This window comes from Triticum urartu, chromosome 1, assembly GCF_003073215.2.
Source record: "Triticum urartu cultivar G1812 chromosome 1, Tu2.1, whole genome shotgun sequence".
NCBI classification, from domain to species: domain Eukaryota; kingdom Viridiplantae; phylum Streptophyta; class Magnoliopsida; order Poales; family Poaceae; genus Triticum; species Triticum urartu.
In genome coordinates, this window is record NC_053022.1 from 77,762,963 (window position 1) to 77,780,337 (window position 17,375).

The 17,375-nt window shown below is 50.9% G+C and overlaps 1 long non-coding RNA gene across 1 annotated transcript; it reads left to right on the forward strand.

The window, feature by feature from the left end:
* The first annotated feature begins 1,399 nt into the window (after nt 1–1,399).
* Nucleotides 1,400–16,956, forward strand: LOC125548901. The gene is made up of 4 exons (XR_007301193.1): nt 1,400–1,816; nt 2,650–2,940; nt 15,418–15,526; nt 16,743–16,956. It is a non-coding gene; the product is annotated as an uncharacterized LOC125548901 (long non-coding RNA).
* Nucleotides 16,957–17,375: the final 419 nt, after the last annotated feature.

Below are 17,375 nucleotides of genomic sequence, written 5' to 3' on the forward strand. Positions count from 1 at the left end.
AACAAGATAGTTTTTGTTGCAAGCAAAATTAGACAAAATCCAAGTCCCAACCTCTTCTTCGTCTTTGCCGATGGGGACAGGCGCCCTCTCAGCTGGGTTCCTCTCATGGCGGATGAAACACTCTAAGCACAGAGTCTTCTTCTTCTTCAGGGAGGAGCAAGCGGCCACGTACCGTAGGTGCATGACCCTGCACCCGTCCACCTCTGGCTCCAAGAAAGAATCGTCTTCTTGGAGACCATCCGAGCGAACGGCTTGAGCAGGACGACGACGTCGACGGGCACGACGAGGGTGCCGAAAGGCGGGCTCGTTCTTGCGGGCGGAGTCGTCTTTGGTAGCCGCGGCCGGGGGCGCGCACTCCTTGTCGACGTCGTCCTTGCCGAGCTCGTCCGGGCCGGCGAGATAGGCGTTCTCGCCTGTGGAGTCGACGCCGAGCGCGGGCGGGTCGGCGAGGTCGGCGTTCTCGCCCTTGGAGTCGACGCCGAAAGCGGGCGGGCCGGCGAGGGCGGAGTCCTGCAGAAGCTCCTTCTTGCGGCCGGCGTCGTCGTCGTCCGTCAGGTTCTTGGTACCCGCCCCCTGGCCGGCGGTCGGCGTGAATGGCTGGATGCCGAATTCCTGCTCCTTCTTGCGGCCGGCGTCGTCGTCGTCGTCGAGCGTGGGCTGAGACTTGCTAGAGGAGTACCCGCCGTCGTCGTTGTCGTCGTCGTCGTCGTCGTCGCGGACCTGAGTCTTGCAAGAAGAGTACCCGTCGTCGTCGTCGTCTTCGTTGCCGACGAGCGCGGCCTCGGCGTTGCCTACGAGCGGGCGGGCGCCAGCGACCGGCGCCGTGGACGCGCCCTGCCAGTTCTTGTCCGCCTGAATCCGGCACCAGAGGCTCCAGAGAAAGTCGACGAAGTCTGCCTTCCACGCACCACCAGGCGCTGCCGCGCACAGGTGGCGGAGGAGGCGCAGCGCCATGGACTTCGAGTCCATCGTTTCCCTACACTAGGGCTTCTCGTGGGAAGGTTTGCAGGAGGCGGGGAGGGGAGGCGTTCTCGGGTGAGGAGGGATGGGCGGAAGCGGTGGTCGAGCTCTCGGGGGGTTGCGACTTGCGACGACGGGGAGGGGAGGTGGTAGTATTTCAGCGGGCGGGAGCCGGAGGTGATTTTAAAGAGGGGAGGAGCGAGGCCGAGCGGCGCCACCAAGCCCATGGGCTTTTTTTCCCATGGCCCAATCGCTTTTTTCTTTCCTTTTCTTTTTTTTTCTTCTCTGGCCCGGGTCATCTCTGCCGCTGACGGCGATGGCCGGTGGTGGGTGGGCAGGGGCGGCGGGCCGGGGTGGCCTCTGAATGGTTTTTTCCCGAGCCGCCTGTGATATTCACCGACGAGTGGAGGCTGAACCCTGGGCATTTCCACCGAACCGTCTCCGTGGCTCCGTGCCGGTTCATAACCCGACCGACCCGACGGACCCGACTGACCGAGCCCAACCACAGACGGACCCGACGGACCCTTCCTCCTCCGCTCCCCGGATCCAGAGCTAGCTCCGCCAACCAACCCTACTCCGCTCCGCCGCCCTCTCCGCCGGCGACATCCCCCGCGCTGTTGGCGGGGGACTGGCGCATGAGCTAGCGCCGGTCCCTCTCACCATGAGAGGAGCAGACCGCCAACAAGGGCGCCGCCGTGACGGGGGGCTCCAGGCCCGCCGCCTTTTCCTCCTGCCGGTCGCCGCTACCCACTACCTCCCCCAGCTTCCCTCCGTATCCGCCTCCTTCCATCGCTCCACGCCCCTCACCAACACCACCGGAGCTGCCTGCACCCTCTCCACGACCTGACCATTCCAGGTTCATCTCTCTCTCTCTCTGTCTCTCTCTCTCTCTCCCTCCCTCCCTCTCCATCTATGCTCAAAAGATGTAGTTATGCAAGTGACGAATTGCTTGGTGAAGATTGAAATGGCAGGTTGTGAGGGTGTTAAGTGCAGTAAAAATGCCTTTCAGCTGCTGCATTTGGTTCCAGTGAAAATGACAGGCTGTGCACTTCTGTTTGCTTGGTTCCAGTGCATCTGCTGATCTGTGATACGTATTATGCTATGCACATCAATGATTGAATAGCGAGAAAACTTGCGGACCATTGCCACTGCAGGGAACAAATATTAGACCCTCACACGGCAGGGTCAACAGTGTCAACGATAGAAATCAAATGAATGGTTTAGTCGACAGTGTCAACGCTAGAAACAACCAATCCTCTGTTAGTTTATCAAGTTTTTATTCCTTTCTTGGAGATCAAATCCTTTCTACCGAGCTTGAAACACACACAAGTTGGGCACCTCTTTTGCACTTCTCGTCCAGCAGTGTTAAGTTTCACAGCTGAACACTGTCTATTGCAAGTCTGTTTCGGTTGATCTTATATTATTCTTATGGGTGTCGTTGCACAACTCCCTGTGTAGGTAAAAGACATAAAGTTAACAATTGGTATGGATATAGTGCGGGGTGAAACTGTAATACAAGATGTGGAAGGTCTGCATTGAGAATCATAGATCATTGCTTGAATTCCCAAAATGAATCTTTACTTAAATTCTCTGGTTAGATTTCCTCAGTCATAGCACAAGTTACTATTTGGTTCTTCTCTTTAGCTCGAGTGCCATTGCGATAGTCATGTTTCATCTACTGTGTCTCAGGTGGATGTTCTGAAAGCAGCATTTCTTCCAATCGAAAATATGAAGTTATATCTGATTGTGCGTCGTCGAAACTTTGCTGGGGCACCACATATTGTGCCTGCTCTGGATGGTCCTCGAGATGGAACTTCAACATCTGAATCTCATGTTTCTGCATCTTCTACTTCTTCTGAAAGTATTCAGGATCTGTCCAAGATACAGAAACATGGCCATCGAATAAATTTCGTGTTTCAGTAAATCTGGTTGAGCTTTCTCTGCATTCAGGAGCAACAAGGGATTCCCCTCTGGCTAAAGGTGCGGGTACTATTTCAAGAGGAATATTCTTTGGAACTTCGTTGACCCTTACACATGTTTAGCACTTCATTTCCATGTCCAATTCCTTGCTTTAAGTTGTCTCATAACCATATTGAGTCCTGGCTTGCGCCAACTTGTATTATACAGTACCACCTGCTACAGTATTGCTAAAACATCAGTGCCAATTTGGTCGTCTAGTGCAACCTGGACAAGTAGTTCACTATTAGTAGTAACTAGAAGCAAACGGCCGCGTTGCTGTGCCGTCTAGAACCAGTGTTGAGCTGAACTGTGCAAGGAAATTTTGATATTGAACATGCACACAACCCTCTTATATAAAAAATACTGTCCTTTTGGTTAGAAGATCCCTGTGAAGAAGGAAAAGGGGATTCCTGTTTCATTAACTATAGGGGGATTAGACAGAAAAAATAGAACATCTCATATGAAATGGATGCAATGACAACAATAATTCTTTTTTTTTCCTTTTTTCTTTTGAGACTATGGCTGCCCTTTGGATCAAAAGGAACAAAAGCTAAGCTGTAAAAGCATGTTCCTAAATTTTCCTTTGTGATCCAAACAATGTCAAAAGTGTCGTCTTATTTCACTAATTTATTCACAATGAAGAGCGTCTATCTGGTCAGAAAAGTACATTTGAACTAGTGAAGGTCAAATAGAATGTCCTTCTACCAAAAAAGGCTTTCCCTCTGCTTTATATATAAAGCAAACCACCCGAGCCCACAAGCATCCACACACAAGTTCACACCACACGCACACACGCAAAGAAGTCGAAGACGAATACCCACACACAAAAGGTAGCAAGGGTACAACTGAGGGCACAGCTCAACAGTCCTTAAAAGATAAAACAAAAACAATCCGGTAGGAGCCCAAGGGACAGTCCGAAGGTCCTACGACGTGAGGAAGCTGCGTGCCTAGTTTGGCTCCGGGGGTGGTGGCGGAAGCGGAGGGGCCACGCCGAAGGCCATCGCTCGAAGGTCGGCGAGGAGGGTCGCGATGACGTTCCGATCCTAGGGGCGGCTAAGCGGCCGCCAAAGCTACAAGTAACCGCATTTTGAAAATCGCGTCAATGGCACGTTGAAGAGGAGCACGTTGGATGACAAGCTTATTGCGGATAGTCCAGAGCGTCCAAGCAAGGATCCCGATGCACAACCACCTAATGTGGCGGTGGTGGGGTGCAGATGCTTGGATTTCTGCCAACAAGTCCGAGAAGTTGGTGTTACACCAACAACCCCCAACCATGTCGCGGAAGCAGGTCCAACGGAACTGAGCGGCAACGTGGGAGAAGAATATATGGTTAGCATCCTCCCCCGTGCCGCAGAGCGGGCAGGACCCATCCCCTGGGCTGTTGCGCTTCAGAACCTCCACGCCAGAGGGGAGCCGCCCACGAATTCATTGCCACAAGAATATTCTAATTTTCAGAGGGAGGGCAGTGGAGGTTGCAATGGCCTGGTATAGGGACTTGGCCGAGAAGTGGCCAGACGTCTCCAGGAGCCAGGAGACGGAGTCGTGCATGTGGTCAACGTCTATGGGTTGGGCTGCAAGGCAATGCACTGTAGGAGGTCGTCCCAGGCAGCAACCTCAGGGGGGCCGAAGGGCCGACGGAACGTGAGGCGCCCTAAGTCAATAAGGGCTACCTCGACGGAGACCCGAGGGTCAACCGTGATGGAAAATAGTTCTGGGAAACGGGCGGCGAGGGGGCGGTCCCCCACCCACAGGTCGAACCAGAACAATGTCGAGGAGCCAGATCCAACGGAGATGGATGTACCAATCCGGAGGATCGGCATGACCTGGATGACAGCCTGCCAGAACTGGGAGCCTCTAGAACGCTGGCAGAAGGCAAGAGGCTGGTCTTGAAGGTATTGGTTCCTGACGATGTCCAACCAGAGACCACCCTCACCATTGGTGATCCTCCAGAGCCAGCGCGTCAGTAAGGCGATATTCATGCGCCTAGAGGACATGATCCCAAGGCCACCCTGGTCCCGCGGTTTACAGATGTTCGTCCAGCTGACCATGTGGTATTTTTGTTTATCCCCCTCCCCAACCTAGAAGAACCGGGCCTGGTACTTGGCGATCTCCTGGTGTAGGGTCTCATGGAGGCTATAGACGCTCATAAGGAACATGATGAGGCTTGACAACGAGGAGTTGATGAGGATCGTCCGAGCCGCCTTAGACAACCATCTGCCCCTCCATGGTTCTACGCAGTGCTGTATCCTGGACACCGCAAGATGAAGGTCTGCTATAGTCAGTCTAGAGTCACTGATGGGGATCCCCAAGTAAATTATGGGGAAGGAACCTAGCCTGCAATTCAGCCGATCTGCCATGTCTTGGCACTTCGCAGGGGAGTATCCAAGAATCATCACTTCGCTCTTATCGAAGTTGATCGTGAGGCCAGACATCTGCTGGAAGCATAGGAGGAATTTCAGGTTGGCAATATCAGATCCAGAGCCCTCAATCATTATGATGGTGTCGTCAGCATACTGGAGGGAGACCCCTCCCCCTCCTACCAGATGGGGCACCACGCCCTAAATATGGCCTGCCACTTTGGCCTTGTCAGTGACTCTATATCACCATGTTGAACAAAAAAGGCGAGAAGGGGTCCCCCTGACGGACTCCACACAGTATGGGAAGTAGGGTCCAATCTCGCCGTTGATCTTCACCGCAGTTCGGCCGCATGAGACCAGCTGCATGACTCTGGTGACCTAGCGGTCGTCGAAGCCCTTGCGCAGCAGAACTTCCCGGAGGAAGGGCCAGAGGACAGTGTCGTAGGCTTTGTGGAAGTCTAACTTCAGGAAGACCGCCCGCTGGTGCTTGGAGCGGACTTCGTGCAGCACCTCGTGGAAGACCAACACCCCATCGAGAATGAGCCGGCCTTGAACGAAGGCCGATTGGTTGGGGTGGGTTATAGTGTCCGCGAGCTGGGTCATCCTATTGGCGTACCCCATCGCCAAAATCTGAAAAAATCACGTTTATAACTGTGATTGGGTGGAACTGGCGGATGTCTGTAGCGCCTGGAACTTTGGGGATGAGCGTAATGATCCCGTAGTTCAAGCGGCCAAGGTCCATGGACCCTACATAGAACTCGTCAAATAGGGCCATGACCGCCGCCTTGATGGCATGCCAGAAGGATTGGAAGAACTTCATCGGGAGGCCATCCGGGCCTGGAGCCGAAGACGGGTTCATGCCCTTGATAGCCAAGAGGACCTCCTCCTCAGAGAACGGCGCCATGAGGGCAGCATTTTCCTCGGCCATGACACGTAGGCGACCCGACCGAGTGTCGGGTGCCAGTGATGCCCCACCCCAAGGGGAGGGGGAGAAGTGGGCTTTATAGAAGCCGTCCACGTGAGTGCGGATATCCGATGACCGCTGAAGTAGGGTGTCGCTGTCCCAGAGGAAAGGGATAGTGTTGCGGCGTCTCCTCCCATTGGCAATCGCCTGAAAATAGGCGGTGTTTGCGTCACTTCGTAGCACCCACCGCTGGGTGCCGCGCTGAGATACAATAAACAACAACTCTATGCACTGAAAAAGCCTTTAGAGTAGGCTAGAGGTGAAACCCATAAGATCTCGCGACCAACTCATGGCTCTGGCATGGATAGCAAGCTTCCACGCACCCCTCTCTTAACGGACTCCTCCCATGTCAAATTCGGTCTACCCCGACCTCTCTTGACATTCTCCGCATGTTTTAGCCGTCCGCTATGCACTGGAGCTTCTGGCTGAATATGACCAAACCATCTCAGACGATGTTGGACAAGCTTCTCTTCAATTGGTGCTACCCCACTCTATCTCGTATATCATCATTCCGAACTTGATCCTTCCTCGTGTGGCCACACATCCATCTCAACATATGCATCTCCGCCACACCTAACTATTGAACATGTCGCCTTTTAGTCGGCCAACACTCAGCACCATACAACATTGTGGGTCGAACCGCCGTCCTGTAGAACTTACCTTTTAGCTTTTGTGAAACTCTCTTATCACAGAGAATGCCAGAAGTTTAGCGCCACTTCATCCATCCGGCTTTGATTCGATGGTTCACATCTTCATCAATACCCCCATCCTCCTGCAGCATTGACCCCAAATATCGAAAGGTATCCTTCTGAGGCACCACCTGCCCATCAAGGCTAACCTCCCCCTCACACCTAGTAGTATTGAAACGGCACATCATGTACTCCGTTTTAGTTCTACTAAGCCAGTAAGTCTAAACCCTTTCGATTCCAAGGTTTGTCTCCATAACTCTAACTTCCTATTTACCCCCGTCCGACTATCGTCAACTAGCACCACATCATCCGCAAAGAGCATACACCATGGGATATCTCCTTGTATATCCCTTGTGACCTCATCCATCACCAAGGCAAAAAGATAAGGGCTCAAAGCTGACCCCTGATGCAGTCCTACCTTAATCGCTAAGTCATCAGTGTCGACATCACTTGTTTGAACACTTCTCGCAACATTATCGTACATGTCCTTGATGAGGGTAATGTACTTTGCTGGGACTTTGTGTTTCTCCAAGGCCCACCACATGACATTCTGCGGTATCTTATCATAGGCCTTCTCCAAGTCAATGAACACCATATGCAAGTCCTTATTTTGCTCCCTGTATCTCTCCATAAGTTGTCATACCAAGATGGCTTCCATGGTCGACCTCCCAGGCATGAAACCAAACTGATTTTTCGTCACACTTGTCATTCTTCTTAAGCGGTGCTCAATGACTCTCTCCCGTAGCTTCATTGTATGGCTCATTAGCTTAATTCCACGGTAATTAGTACAACTCTGAACACCCCCCTTGTTCTTGAAGATTGGTACTAATGTACTATGTCTCCATTCTTCTTTCATCTTGTTTGCCCGAAAAATGAGGTTGAAAAGCTTGGTTAGCCATACTATCGCTATGTCCCCGAGGCCTTTCCACACCTCAATGGGGATACAATCAGGGCCCATCGCTTTGCCTCCTTTCACCCCTTTTAAAGCCTCCTTGACCACAGACTCCTGGATTCGCCGCACAAAACGCATGCTAGTCTCATCAAAGGAGTCGTCCAGTTCAATGGTAGAACTCTCATTCTTCCCATTGAACAACTTGTCGAAGTACCCCCACCATCTATGCTTAATCTCCTCGTGCTTCACCAAGAGTTGGCCTGCTCCGTCCTTGATGCATTTGACTTGGCCAATATCCCTCGTCTTCCTCTCTTGGATCTTGGCCATCTTATAGATGTCCCTTTCGCCTTCCTTCGTGCCTAACCGTGTTGGTAGAGGTCCTCATATGCCCGACCCCTTGCTTCACTGACAGCTCGCTTTGCGGCCTTCTTCGCCATCTTGTACTTCTCTATGTTGTCTGCACTCCTATCCAGGTATAGGCGTCTGAAACAATATTTCTTCTCTTTAATCGCCTTCTGGACATCATCATTCCACCACCAGGTATCCTTATCTTTGCTTCTCCTTCTGGACACTCCAAACTCCTCCGGGGCCACCTTACGAATGCAAGTCGCCATATTTATCCACACATTGTCCGCATCCCCTCCTTCCTCCCAAGGGCCCTCCTTAATGACCCTCTCCTTGAAAGCGCGAGCTACCTCCCCCTTGAGCTTCCACCACTTCGTTCTAGCGACTTTGGCTCGCTTATCCCGCTGGACACGAATTCGAAAGCGGAAGTTGGCAACCACCAGCTTATGCTGAGGTACAACACTCTCTCTAGGTATCACCTTATAGTCTAGGCACGCACACCTATCTTCTCTTCTCGAGAGGATGAAATCAATCTGGCTAGAGTGTTGGCCACTACTAAAAGTCACCAGATGTGATTCTCTCTTTCTAAAGAGGGTGTTAGCTACAATCATGTCGTAGGCTAGAGCAAAGCTTAAGACATCTCCTCCTTGATTCCTGATGCCATAGCCAAAGCCCCCATGCACCCCTTCAAAACCTGTGTTAGATGTACCCATGTGGCCATTGAGGTCTCCTGTGAAGAGCTTCTCGCCAATCGGTACACTCCTAACCATGTCTTCCAGGCCTTCCCAGAATTCCCTCTTGGTGTTCTCATTGTGGTCTACTTGCGGGGCATACGCGCTGATAACATTGAGAACTAATTCCCCAACTGCCCGCTTGACCAGGATAATCCGATCCCCACGTCTCTTGACGTCTACCACTCCATACTTGAGGCTCTTGTTGATCAAGATGCCTACACCATTTCTGTTTGCAGCCGTCCTTGTGTACCACAGCTTGAAGCCGGTATCCTCCACCTCCTTCGCCTTTTGTCCTCTCCACTTGGTTTCTTGGACGCAAAGGATATCAATGCCTCTCTGCACCGCTGCATCAACTAGCTCCAGAAGCTTCCTTGTCAGAGACCCTACATTCCAGCTACCTAAGCGAATCCTCCTAGGCTTAGCTGGCTTCCTTACCCTTCGCACTCGTCGAGTCAAATGCGAAGACCCTTGCTCATTTTCCACTACATCTGGGCGCCGATGTAGCACGCCACTAAGGATGCGACGACCCGATCCTCGCTCACTTGCCACCGTATCCGGATCAAGATACGGCGCGTGTTAGACTATGTATAACTTTTGTATTTGTGTACGTATATTGTACCAATTGTAACACACCCATTATATATATATATGAGATAAGCCACCCCTAGAGGGTTGAGCTGGTTCCCCCAAAATTATTGTCTTACATGGTAACAGACCTGGCTACGTCCTCCGCTTCCGCAAAACCCTAGTTCGCGCCGCCGCCCCTGGATCGTGCCCCGCCCCTAGATCGCGCCGCCACCATGTCAGGTGCCGCCGCCTCCAGCTCCTCCGCCGGGTTTCTTCCGGCCTCGCTTGTCGCCCTTCTCTCTCTACCGCTCGACTCGGCCACCATGCGGCCGCCTCAGATCGGGACCAGAAGCGTTGGCTCGTTCTTCTCCAACAATCCTCCGGCTTCTTCATCGTCGGGTCACGCGCTGACGATCCATACGTCGAGCACCCCTTCACCCGCCTCATCCACCGGCGTCATCGCGCCTCTGGCCTTCGCGCCCGAGGCCACCTCGTCAGCAGTCACGGCGGGCCACTTGGGGTTGGGCCTTGCGCCAATCCACCCTGCCCTCATGCCGTCCGTGCCTCCAGCAGGATCCACTCCGGTCGCGCTGGCCGCTTCTCTACGGGGCGTACCCGCCGCCGCTGCTCGCGGGTTCCAATCCCGCGTCTTCGCTCGCGCCGCCCGTCCCTGCCCCCATGGCATATGCGCCCCCGGTAGTCTCTTCGACGGGCTTGTTGCCTCCACCATTCCACTTCGGCAACCTCATCACCGTCAAGCTATCGTCCGACAACTATATTTTCTGGCATGCGCAGGTTCTTCCGCTCCTCGGGAGTCACTACTTGCTTGGCTACGTTGACGGCACTTTTCCTTGCCCTTCCGCGCTGGTGGATAGCGTGAACGGTCCGGTTTACAACCCGGCGTACCGTGTCTGGACGGGGCAGGACCAGGCAAACCTCTCCTCCATCCAGGGCTCGCTCTTTCCGGCTGTTGCCGGGCTCATTGTCTTTGCAAAGACCTCCCATGAGGCTTGGACCATCCTTGAGCGCTCCTTTGCGTCCTAGTCGCAGGCCCGTGTCAGTGCCCTCCGTCGCGAGCTTGGCGCCTGTGAGAAGCTCAACTCCACGGCCACGGAGTTTTACAACAAGGTCAAGGCTCTTGCTGACACGCTGGCGTCCATTGGACAGCCGCTTACTGACTTTGAGTTCAACTCCTTCATCGTCAACGGCCTCGACGAAGAGCATGATGGTTTGGTCGAGATCATTAATGAGCGCGGCAACACGACCCCCATGATGGCTCATGAGGTCTACTCTCAACTTCTTCTCACTGAGCAGCGTGTTGAGGCGCGCTGTGCCAACCGCAACCGCGGCTCCTCCGCAAATGCGGCATACAGAGGTGGTCGCCCCCCTCCCCGGTGGTGCTTAGTCGTCCGCCTCGGGCAAGGGGCCTGCACCGCTGCCTCCGGCCTCATCCACCCCCACCCTGACTCTTCCCGGCGATGGGGTCGGCGGGTTTGCCAGCTGTGTGGCCTTGACGGGCATTGGGCCTCTAAGTGTCATCGCCGCTTCCAGAAGAGCTTCCTCGGTCTCGGTAATGATGGCAAGGATACACGCAATACTGCGCGTCAGGTTGCCATGGCTGATCGCCCGGCGCCGCAGAAGCCTCAGGGACACACTCAGTCCTACTCCATCGATCCTCACTGGTACATGGACTCTGGGGCGACGGAGCATCTGACGAATGAGATGGGGAAGCTTCATCTTCGTGAGCCCTATAACGGCTCCGATAAGATCCACACAGCCAATGGAGCAGGTATGCACATCTCTCATATTGGTCAAGCATCTCTCCTTACTAGTCATGTCAATAGGAGGCTTCAGCTTCATGATGTCCTTAGAGTACCATCTGTGACGCGTAATCTCCTTTCAGTTCCTAAACTCACTTATGATAATAATGTGTTTTGTGAATTTCACCCGTTTGATCTTTTTATTAAGGATCGGGACACGAGGGACGTTCTTCTTAGTGGGCGTCTCCACCAGGGTCTTTATCGTCTGGAGCATCCTGGAGTCTCTCGGGTTTTCAGTGGAGTTCGTGTCTCGTCGTCACAGTGGCATGCTCATCTTGGTCATCCTGCCACACCTATCGTTCGTCATGTTTTGCGTTGTCATGAGCTTCCTAGCGTGTCTAGCAATAATGATGTAGCAGTGTGTGATGATTGTCAGCAGGGGAAGAGTCATCAACTTCCTTTTTCAGAGTCTAGTCGTGAGGTGAAACATCCTTTAGAACTTGTTTTTTCGGATGTATGGGGCCCTGCCCAAACTTCTGTTAGTGGCCATAACTATTATATCAGTTTTGTGGATGCTTACAGTCGCTTTACTTGGCTCTATCTTATTAAGCATAAGTCTGATGCGTTTGATATTGTTGTTCAGTTTCAAAAACATGTTGAACGTCTTCTTAAGCATAAAATTGTTCATGTTCGGTCGGATTGGGGTGGCGAGTATCGCAACCTCAACTCCTTCCAGTCGCTTGGGATCGCTCATCGTTTAGCATGTCCACATACTCATCAGCAGAATGGTTCCGTCGAACGTAAGCATCGCCATATTGTCGAGACTGGTCTCACTCTTTTGGCCCATGCATCGGTTTCTTTTCGATTTTGGAGTGATGCTTTCACCACTGCATGTTTTCTTATCAATCATACTCCCACACGTGTTCTAAACATGAAGACTCCCATTGAACTTCTCCTTAATGAACAACCTGACTATACTTTCTTTAAAGTATTTTGGGTGTGCTTGCTAGCCGCATCTTCGACCATATAACAAACGCAAGCTGGAATTTCTGTCCAAAAAGTGTGTCTTTCTTGGCTATAGTTCCCTTCATAAAGGTTAGAAATGTCTTCATGTTCCCACTAATCGTGTCTACATATCTCGGGATGTCGTGTTTGATGAGCTTGTCTTTCCATTTGCCAACTTACCCGTGTCCACAGATGCATCTCCTTCCATGCATTCATCCTCTCTTGCCTCTGACCAATTTGATCATGTTGCATACTCTCCTGTATTATTGCCTAACCATGGTGTAGGCACTGGACGCGGGGCTCGTTTGGAAATTTTGGAGGCTCCAACACCTCCCTCGCCGTCGCTCTCTGATGCGCACGTCGATCGCGCCGCCTCGCTGCATGGCCTCGACCCGCGCGCCCATGCACGCTCGGCTGATGTGCCTGTGGCGCTGCGTGGGTTGTCTCCCCTGACTCTGGGCCGGCTTGTCCTCCGATCGGCCCGGCATGCCCGTCACGCCTGCCTCGCTGTCGCCCGAGGCTCGGCCCTCCACGCCGGTGTCGCCCGAGGCTCGGCCCGCTACGCCGGTGGCGCCGTTGTCACCAGTCCCACTGGCGGGCTCTGGGTCCACCTTGCTGAGTGCCCTGTTGGCGGGTTCGACTCCATCGCCCAACCCCTCGCCGCCTGGCTCTCTACGTCAGCATTACCCAGCCCCTCGCAGGCTGGTCCCGTCATCATCGTCCAATCCTCCACCGGCTGCACCCTCGACCTCGACGGCTCCAGTTCTCCGTCCACATACACGCAGTCGCAGTGGCATTTTCCGTCCAAAGGAACACAAAAATGGTACTTTGCTTGGTTGGCGGCATGTCTGGCTGCTGCTGTTGCGGATCCGTCCTCTGAGCCCCGCTCATATCAGGCTGCCATGCGCATTCCTCACTAGCGGGAAGCTATGGAGCAGGAGTATCACGCTCTTCTTCGCAATAAGACGTGGACCCTTGTTCCTCCACCACCACGGGTCAATGTTATTGACTCTAAATGGGTGTTCAAAATGAAGAAGCACTCGGATGGGTCTATTGAGCGCTATAAAGCGCGCCTTGTTGCCAGAGGATTTCGGCAGCGCTATGGTCTTGATTATGAGGACACCTTCAGTCCCGTTGTCAAGCCTACCACCATTCAGCTTCTCTCTCTTGCAGTCACTCAAGGCTGGTCTCTTCGTCAGCTTGATGTGCAGAATGCCTTTCTTCATGGCTTCTTGGAGGAAGAGGTTTATATGCGCCAGCCGCCTGGTTTTTCTGATCCTGATCGTCCTGATCACATCTGTTGTCTCACCAAAGCGCTCTATGGTCTGAAGCAAGCTCCTCGTGCCTAGCATGCTCGTCTTGCATCAGCTCTTCGTGCTCATGGGTTTGTGCCATCTACTGCTGACTCCTCATTATTTCTTCTCCAGAAGCCAGAGGTCACTATGCATCTTTTGGTCTGTGGATGATATTATTCTAGTCAGTTCCTCTTGTTTTGCTGCTGATGCTCTTGTTTGCTCTCTTTGTGCTGATTTTGCTGTCAAAGACCTTGGGAAGCTTCACTACTTTCTTGGAGTTGAGGTTACTTCTCGTGCTGATGGCCTTGTTATGACGCAGAAGAAGTATTCCTTGGATTTATTACAGTGAGCTGGGATGCTTAAGTGCAAACCGACTACTACACCCATGTCGTCCACAGACAAGATCACTGCTGTTGATGGTGAGCTTCTGTCTTCTGCGGATGCAACAGAGTACCGGAGTATTGTTGGTGGTCTCCAGTATTTGACGATCACGCGACCGGATATTTCTTATGCTGTCAACAGGGTTTGTCAGTATCTTCAGGCTCCTCGAGACACTCATTGGGCTGCTGTTAAGCGCATCCTGCGTTATGTCCAATTCACAGTGTCTTTTGGGATGCATATTCGGCCGACTCCATCTCAGGTTCTCTCAGCATACTTTGATGCGGATTGGGCTGGCAGTCCGGATGACAGGCGATCCATGGGGGGCTATGCTATGTTCTTTGGCTCTAACTTGATCGCCTGGAGTGCTCGGAAACAGGCTACTGTATCGCGTAGTAGTACCGAAGCTGAGTATAAGGCTGTGGCTAGTGCTACTGCAGAGATTATCTGGGTAGAGTCTTTGCTTCAAGAGTTGGGTATGTCCCAACCACAGCCTCCTATCCTTTGGTGTGATAACATCGGCGCTACATACCTTTCTGCAAATCCGGTATTTCATGCCCGAACGGAACACATTGAAGTTGACTATCACTTTGTACGGGAACGTGTGTCACAGAAGCAACTACAGATCAAGTTTATCTCTTCTAAGGATCAACTTGCAGACATCTTCACCAAGCCATTGCCTCTACCACAGTTCGAGGCCTGCAGGCGCAATCTTACCCTTCTCAGTTCTTTAGAAAGTGGCTAAGATTGAGGGAGGGTGTTAGACTATGTATAACTTCTGTATTTGTGTACGTATATTGTACCAATTGTAACACACCCATTATATATATATATGAGATAAGCCACCCCTAGAGGGTTGAGCTGGTTCCTCCAAAATTATTGTCTTACAGCGCGCCACCAGGGGGGTGACGGCCCGGCCCTTGCCCATTTGACACCACACCCGGGTTCTGATGTGGCGCGTCGCTGAGAGGGTTACGCCCCAACGAAAATCTTTTGGGTTTCATCTCCATAAGAATGGCTGAGTTTTACGTTGGCTCGCCAAGCCTATCACAACCCTCCTCCTTTACCCGGGCTTGGGACCGGCTATGTTGAAACAACATAAGCGGAGTTATTAAGACTATTGAAAAACGAAATAAAAATTAGGTAGGGCCTTATATGAATTACGTACACACAGGACTCGAGATTGTCAATGAATCCAATAAAGTAGATTACTTGCATAGCCTAAGAACTGTGAGCACATGAACTGGCTATGCAAACCGGTAGCTGGACATATGGTTTGTTTTCCTTCTTGGACCAAAAGTTTGTATAGTCATGCAAGGTGTATATTGTACTAGATTGTATATACACGGTGAAGGATGGGCTTGCCTTGTGCAACAAGATTGCTGGAAACATAAATGTACTGCATTTTGTTTCTTTCAACAAACATTCATGTCTTCAGCATTCAAATAGACTGGTATAAGACAGAATTAATATCTGGCTACAGATTGAGCAATTTGCACTGTTACACTGCAGAAGGTTGATCTTCCTGTGGATCTGAATGCGGCCAGCCTGAAGCTGCTTGAACATAATGTCACCTCTCATCTGGGAGTAAAGCACACAATGTAGCTCCTTCACTTTGCAGGTATGAACTTGATCATTTATATTGTGCATTTGCTGTCATGTGCACACAGAATTTATATGATGCACCCAGTATCCTTGTTTATCTTAAAATAGTATTCCGAGTTCGTAACCGTTGACGTTTTAGATCCTGAAAGGAACTGTTGAGCAATCAGTTTTGGCATATGTGCAGTTAGAAGCTGTGGACATACTCTTTCTGTACAATGGTATGGTTACAGGATAGAGGATACTTAATTCCTTTGGTGGTTATGTGTAATGGATCTTGCCAATTGATTTATTTTTAACATTTTTGTTGTGTCAGTAGCATAGCATCACAACACTCTGTACCACGCCATGCCATTGATGATAGTCATCTTACAAGAAGTTTACTGGTGAGCTGTAAGCAAACATTTCATTTGAGATAATGAGTAGCCAACCAAGGGCATACTAGGTGCTATCGTTTTGTTTGTGTAGCTGATGGTGTGGCATCCAACTACCTCGGCTAATAGATTGTATACCCAGTTTCCTGGCATCTGTATTGATATTTTTGCTGTTGATGGTTCTTAACTTGACATTTCCGCCCGGATTCGATCCCTGGTTGCAAAAAGTATAGACGGGAGTCCGCTGTGGCCAGCCCATTTGCCTTGTAAATTTTGCTTGGCTCTGTTCCCCGGCCCCAGTATAGATGGGAGTCAGTTTACAGTTACATGAAATTCACGTTCGCCAAAAAGAAAAAAAAACAGTTACATGAAATTCCAGACACGAGATATTGCTCTCTCATCCCCTACGAGAAGGTTCCTTGCTGGTTGTTGTTCTGCAGTTACTCAGCCAAGCTAGTGATGTGACAACTTCTAGTTTAATACGTATGCACCTGTGTAAAAAGGATTAGGGTCTGTTTGGTTCATGACTAACTTTGTCCATAGGCAAAGTGTGGCTGCCACAAAAAGTGTGGCTAACAAAATGGCCACCACAAGTGTGGCAGGATTTGGCAAAAAAATTGAGTCTATGACATGTGGACCATATAACTAGAAAAGTGTGGCAAGCCACAAGTGTGGCAATGAACCAAACACATGTCCAAAATATTGTGGCATGACTAAGGTTAAGCGTCGCAACCTTAGGCTGGGAACCAAAAATGACCTTAATCTTTGGTGTTTACTTGTTCTTTTCGAATCTTGTAAACGATTTGTCAAGCAAGCCTTTCTTGTACAGTATTTCTGAACGTTCTTCATTGCTTATTCCAGGACACAAACAGCCTGAAGCTACAAATTTGCATCGCTGAGCCTCAGGCTAAAGTTGAGAAGCACTGAAGGATGAATGGTGGCACGTGATCGCTTGGTTTAACATAGGTGATGAGTCGCTATGCTGTTTGGCACCTCCTTGAAAATGTGAACTCAGATTCGAATATAAATCCTTGTCTTGTAATTATTCGAATATAAGGTGGTGTTTGGTTCTCTAGTCCTAGGATTTTTTCTAGTCTAGTCCCTAAAAAGTTCCTCCCTGTTTGTTTCTAGAGACTAAAAAGTCTCTAGTCCCTTGCTAGAGGTTATTAAATGACCATGGTGCCCCTAGTATATAGAAAAATAACAATCAAACAACACCATGGGGTGGCGGGTCAATGGGTGCATGGAGGGGCATTGTTGGAAAAGTCCCAAAAAGTTCCAAAAAGACTCTCCTTGAGTCTTCTTCATTTAGTCTCAAATGCCTAGTTTAGTCCCTAAAAAGTCCCTCTCGTTTGATACAAAAATCTCTAAGAGGGACTTTTTCTAGTTCCTACACAAAAGTCCTTGTAAACAAACACCCCTTAAGTCTAGTGGATTGGTTCTACCACACGAAAACTGACCATCTTCGCACCATACAATACTATTGTCTTGTAA